Raw genomic sequence first — 6,523 nt, 5'->3', positions numbered from 1 at the left:
TTTAAGAAGCATCTAAAAGTACTTGTTAAAGTACAAGGACTAGGTCTCTGCCTCAGACATAATTCAATTATTAAAACAACCTAAAATATCAGAACAAAAGAAAGATGACAGAAGCAAAAATATGGATAAATACAGAAAGACTTATCCTCTTGAATGTTCTATGTTACATTTGACAGTTGAAAGAAAAATCATAATACTGTTCGATGTGGTTTTCAATATACGTAGAGAAAACATTTAAGACAATTATTTATACATGGGAGAGGACAAAAGAATGTGAAGGGAGGTAAGGTTTCCATACTTCGCTTGAGCTAGTAAAATGCTGACACCAATAAACTGTGATAGATTATCTACACGGCTAAACAAGTTACACAAAGAAATACTCAAAAATACTAAAAAACATGATAAAACAAAATGAAACTCTAAAAACACCATAAAAATATCAGAATATAATTGACATTTATAGAGCTGTCCACACAACAGCAGAACACTCTTCAAGTACCCACTGAACACGTATTAAGATAGGACATAGTCTAGGCCATCAAACAACCCTCAACAAAATTAAAATAAAGAGACCACAGTGGAATCAAACTAGAAGTCAGTAACAGAAAGATAACAGCAAAGTCTCCAAGCATTTGGAAACTAAAAACAGATTTCTCAACAATCCATGGGCCAAAGCAGAAGCTCAAGAGAAATTTTAAAAATAACTGAATTGAAATAAAAATACAATGTGTCAAAAATTTGTGGGACACAACTAACTTAGTGCTGAAAGAGAAAATTTACAGCACTAAATGCTTACCTTAGAAAAGAAAAGTCTCAAAGCAATAACCTGAGCTCCCACCTCAAAAAACTGGAAAAACAAGTACAAAATAAACCCAAAGCAAGCAAAAGGATGGAAATAATAAAGAGAAGAAATCAATAAAATTGATATAACTATTAGGAAAATAAAACCTGTAACTTTAAAAACTCAAAAAGAAAGCTCCAAACTCAGGTGATTTCACTGAAGAATTCTACCAAACTTTTCAAGAATGATACACAATCCCCCCAGAAAATAGAAGAGGAGGAAACATCCCCTAGCTTATTTTATAAAGCCAGTATTATCTTGATACCAGTACCACACAAAGACAGCACAAAAAAAACTAGACAGACAGCCCCTCATGAACATAATGCAAAAATCTTCAACAAAATATGAGTAAATCATATCCAGCAATGCATAAAAAGAATAACCAGGACCAAATGGCTTTACTTGGGAATGCAAGGCTGTTTCAACATTAAAAAATCAATGTAGTCCAGCACATTAACAGAATAAAGAAGGAAAACCCCATCACCATATCAACTAATGCAGAGGAAATATTTAACATAATTCAACATCCATTTGTCAGAAAATTTCTCAGCTAACTAGAAAGAGAAGGGGACTTTTTCAGCCTGATAAAGGGCATCTATTAAAAAAAAAAAAAACACACAGAAAAACCTACAGCTAACATCATACTTAATTCTGAAAGATAGACTGCTTTCCCCCTTAGAGTGAGAACAAGGCAAGGATGTTCATTTCCACTACTCCTGTTTATCATTAGGCATAGACAGAACAACAGCAACAAAAATACACAAAGTGCCTACAGACTGGGGAAAAACTATCCCTATTCACAGATGACATGATTGTCTATGGATTGTCCAAGCAATCAAACAAACAATCCTGAAACTAGTAAGTGAATTTCCAAGGACACAGGATACAAGAGTAACACACAACGCTGAACTGTATTTCTAATATCCTACCAAGGTACAATTTGAAGCCCCCCAAAATTTAAATGATATTTACAATAGCATCCTCTCAAAATGAAATTCTTTAATATGAATCAAATTCAGACACAACTGAGTGACTGAACTGACTGAAAGTTGGAGAAAACCATACCACCCAATTTTAAGACACTATAAAGCTACATTCATCAAAAAAGAGTGATACACAGCACAGGCCCAGTACAACAGAGGGCCCACAAATAGACCCATGCAAATACAGCCAATAGATTTTTGGCAAAAATGCAAAACTATTAAATGGAGACAAGGCAGTCTTTTCAACAAACTGTGATGGAGCAACCGGACATTCATATGCAAAAAAGTAAACCTTCCCCTAAATCTCACACCTTATATAAATAATTCAAAATAGATCACAGATCTAAATGTAAAACTTTAACATCTAGAAGGTGAAAACCTTCTTGACCTGGGATTAGGCAAAGTTCTTAGACATGCTACCAAAAGATGTACAAAAGGAAATATAGATAAATTAGATTTCATCAAAATTAAAAATATCAGCTCAGTGAAAGATACTGTTAAAACAATAAAACAAGTTATAGACTGCAAGAAAATAGCTGCACAATATACCTAACAACTTGTATCCAGAACATATAAAGAACCTTTAAAAGTCAACATAAGAAACTACCAAATTTAAAAATAGGTAAAAGTCTTGGCCAGATATTCACCCAAGATTATATATGCCAAATAAGCACACAAAAAGATATTCAACAGCTTTGGCCATTAGTTAAAGACACACTGGGGTCCACTGCTGCGTCCTACTCTTTGCGACCCCACAGACTGCAGAGCACCAGGCTCACATTCTGTCCATGAGATTTCCCAGGCAAGAATACAGGAGTGGGTTGCCATTACCACGATATGCCTATCAGAATGGCTAAATTAAAAAATCTGACCACACCAAGTGCTAGACAAGAAGTGGAGCAACTGGAACTCTCACATTTCGCCGGTGAGAATGCAAAATGATAGTCACTCTAGAAACCTGTGTGACAGTTTCTTATAGAGTTAAACATACTTTATTTGATCCTACAACCCCAATCCTAGCAGTACCCTAGAGAAACAAAAACTTACATTCACACAAAAACCTGCATAGGAATGATTACAGCAGCTATAGTCACCATAAACTAGAAACAATCCAAACGTCCTCCAGTGAATGCATATCCATCCACCAGAATAAATACTACTCAGTAATAAAAAAGGATACGTTGATACATGCAGCAACTTGCAGGAATCTCAAAGGCATTATACTGAGTGAAAGAAGCTTGCATGTTGTATGATTCCAGTTACATGACATTCTGGAGAAGACCAGTAATTGCCAGGGGTTGGAGTAAGGGGGAGCTTATGAGACGACAAGACTGCGTGATATTCTGATTATTATGGTGGTTACATGAATCTAAAATTCACAGAACTGCACACTCCCCAACAAAGTCCACTTTACCACATGATAATGTTTAAAAGAATAAAATATAAAGAAAAATAAGTTGAATCAGATCCTAACACAGGCAGTCTGACCCTTGTGATTATCAGCCACTCACTTCTCTACAGGCTAAAAAGAACCAACACAATCAAGTTCTTAGAAAAGTATAATTGTAAGTATAATACCTTAAATGCTTGACAGTAACACTGTGTATGTGTTCTATTCCCAAGTTTAATTTTACAATCAACAGCAGTCCAATACATTAAAAAAAGGAAGAGTTAACTCAATGATCAAAACAGTGGTTTTTCCATCACTGCCTGTACTTCAACACATGTATGAGTATACTTAAACACGGAAAACCTCAGGTTCACTAAAGTTACCTGGAAGATATCCTGACCTGTATGAAATCTAGAGACGTAAACAGTCCTTCTCAGACTGTAAAGTCACTTGCCCGGGCCGTGACAGGGAAGCTGTCCCCGTGTCACACCCTCAGGGTCCCGTCCCCATGGGAAGCGACTCTGCGGCGCCCGGTGTCAAGGGGAGCGCGCAGCCGGCTCCTCCGTATTCCAGGGGCGCCTCGGCAACACCCCGGGCAGGGTGCGGCCGGGCAGGGAGGGGCCCGCTGCCTGGACCCGGTCTGGAAGTCAGGGTGGGCTCAGGCCCTTTCCCAGCCAGCCCCGACCGGCACTGAACGGCCCGCCACGTCCAGGGAGACGGGGGCGAGGAGAGACCCGGGCGCGGGGAGACGCCGGGGCCGGGGGCGGGGCGCGGGGAGAAGGGAGAGCGGGGAGACCGGGGAGCCGGGGAGACGCGGGGCGCGGGGAGACGGCGGCGCGGGGAGGGGCGGGGAGGCCGCCGCCGAGCCCGGGCCCGGGCTCCAGGCGTGCGCGCGGCGGCCGGGTGGGAGCGAGCGCCCGGCCTGGAGGCCCCACCGCGCCCCTGCGCAGGACCCGGCGGGCGCGTCCCGGGCCGCGGCGAGGGCGAGGAGAGCGGCCGCCGGCCCGGGCGCGAGCCGCTACTCACCCTCCCTGTGCCGCCCGCCGCCCGGCGCCACAGCTCCTCGGGGGCGCGGCGCAACCGCCGCCTCGCCGCGTCCGCGCGCGCCGGCCCCAGGCCGGGCGTCCGGCCAGCTCGCGCCCTCTTCGCTCTTTAGGGGTGACTGTGATGCTTCGGGAACTTTACTGGCAGCAGCACTCGGAACGGGTGGCGCGAAGTACCTCGCCGGGAAGGGCCAGGAGCGGGGACCCAGCCTCCGCTCAGCCCGGCCCCTCCGCGCTCAGAGCATGCGCCGGGCTCGCGGTGCGCACGCGCGCGCGGGGCCCCGCCCTCCAGCCGGCCGCCGCTTGGGGCGCGGGGCGCTACCTGGCGCGCGAGGAGGCGGCCGGGAAGGCGCTGCACGCGCTTCCGCTGCACCGGGGGCGGGCTTCAGAGTCTTCACAGGACCGGCCGCCCTGGGCGCACCTGACGCGCCTGAGAGGACCTCAAAGGGGCAGGGAGAGCAAAACCGTGGAGCGAAGTCGAAACGCGCTGAGTTCTCACGCTGTGGCTGGACCAAGTGGAAGTCTGCGGTGGTTAATAACTCAGACAACCAAACCAAAATCCGGAGGTTCGCCCCCAAAGCAACCTAAACTTTGCTTCACGGAGACGGATACCAAGTGCTGATGAGGATGTGGAGTAACTGAATTCCTCATGCTGCTGGACTATAAAGTACTAAAAAAAAAACAACTTTCGAAAACAATTTGGCGCTGTACTATAGAAGCCAAGGCTATGGTTTTTGCAGTGGTCATGTATGGATGTGAGAGTTGGACTGTGAAGAAAGCTGAGCGCCGAAGAATCGATGCTTTTGAACTGTGGTGTTGGGGAAGACTCTTGAGAGTCCCTTGGACTGCAAGGCGATCCAACCAGTCCATCCTAAAGGAAATCAGTCCTAAATATTCATTGGAAGGACTGATGCTGAAGCTAAAACTCCAATACTTTGGCCACCTGATGCAAAGAGCTTACTCATTTGAAAAGACCCTGATGCTAGGAAAGACTGAAGACGGAAGAAGGGGATGACAGAGGATGAGGTGATTGGATGGCATCACCGATTCAACGGACATGAGTTTGAGCAAACTCTGGGAGTTGGTGATGGACTGGGAGGCCTGGCTGCTGCAGTCCATGGGATTGCAGAGTCGGACACGACTGAGCGACTGAACTGAACTAAACTATAGAAGCCAACCCTGTGACCCAGCAGTTCCATGGTTATGTGTACAGCCAAGAGAAATGTGTGCTTACAAGGCACCAACAGTTATCAGAATGTTGACAGATGCATTTGTTTTAATAACCCCAAATGGAAATAACCAAAAAGGCCATCAAAGATAGAATAAGGTAATACATTCACAGTGTTCATATAATGGGATACTTCTCAGCAATGAAAAGAATGACCTACTACAGGCGACAACATGGATAAACTGCAAAAACATAAAGTTGAGCATAAGATGTCAGACAAGAAAGGACATAGGGGTAAGTCCATCTCTATAAAGCACAAAAATAGGAAAAATAATCTGCTAAAATTTATGATAGTGATTACCTAGGTGAGGAGAGGCTAGTGAATGGGGGAGGGGCTTCTAATGGGCTCTGGTGGTTGATCTTGGTGCTAGTTACACATGATTTGCTGAAAATCTACTAAACTGTACACTTACGCACATATTTATGTATATGAATTATGTGGTGCAGTAATTTAAATTTTTTAGTTTAAAAATTTACAAATTGTTTTAGCTATAATTTTGGTATAGTCTTGTAAACATAGTAATTATTTGCAAGAAATTTAATGTCAGATAACCACCTTATCTGATGGATTTGGTTAGTATTGTCTGGTAAACTTAAGTAGTATAGACACCCCCTTTAAAAGAAGAAACAAAGCTCATTGAAGAAATGGACAAATGACTTGAATAGACATTTCTTCAAAGAAGATATACGAATGACTAATAATTAAAGGGAAAGAGGCTCAATATCACTAATCATTAGGGAAATGCAAATCAAAACCACAATGAGATACTATTTCACACCCATAGGATGACTATTATAAAACAGACAAAAGTCAGAAAATAACAAATGTTGGCAAGAATGGTGAGAAATCGTAACCCTGACACACTGCTTTCTGATAGGAATGTAAAATGGGGCAGCAACTATGGAAAACAGTACGGCAGTTTTTAAAAAAAAAAAAAGTACTAATAAAAAGGAAGCACATTCTTAACAAATGCTATACTGTGGGTGAACCTTGAAGACATGCTGAGTCATAACAGGACAAATACAAATATAATTCCA

This window comes from Capricornis sumatraensis, chromosome 22, assembly GCF_032405125.1.
Source record: "Capricornis sumatraensis isolate serow.1 chromosome 22, serow.2, whole genome shotgun sequence".
Classification (NCBI taxonomy): Eukaryota; Metazoa; Chordata; class Mammalia; order Artiodactyla; family Bovidae; genus Capricornis; species Capricornis sumatraensis.
The sequence above is the reverse complement of the archived record's forward strand: the minus strand, read 5'-3'. Positions refer to the sequence as shown.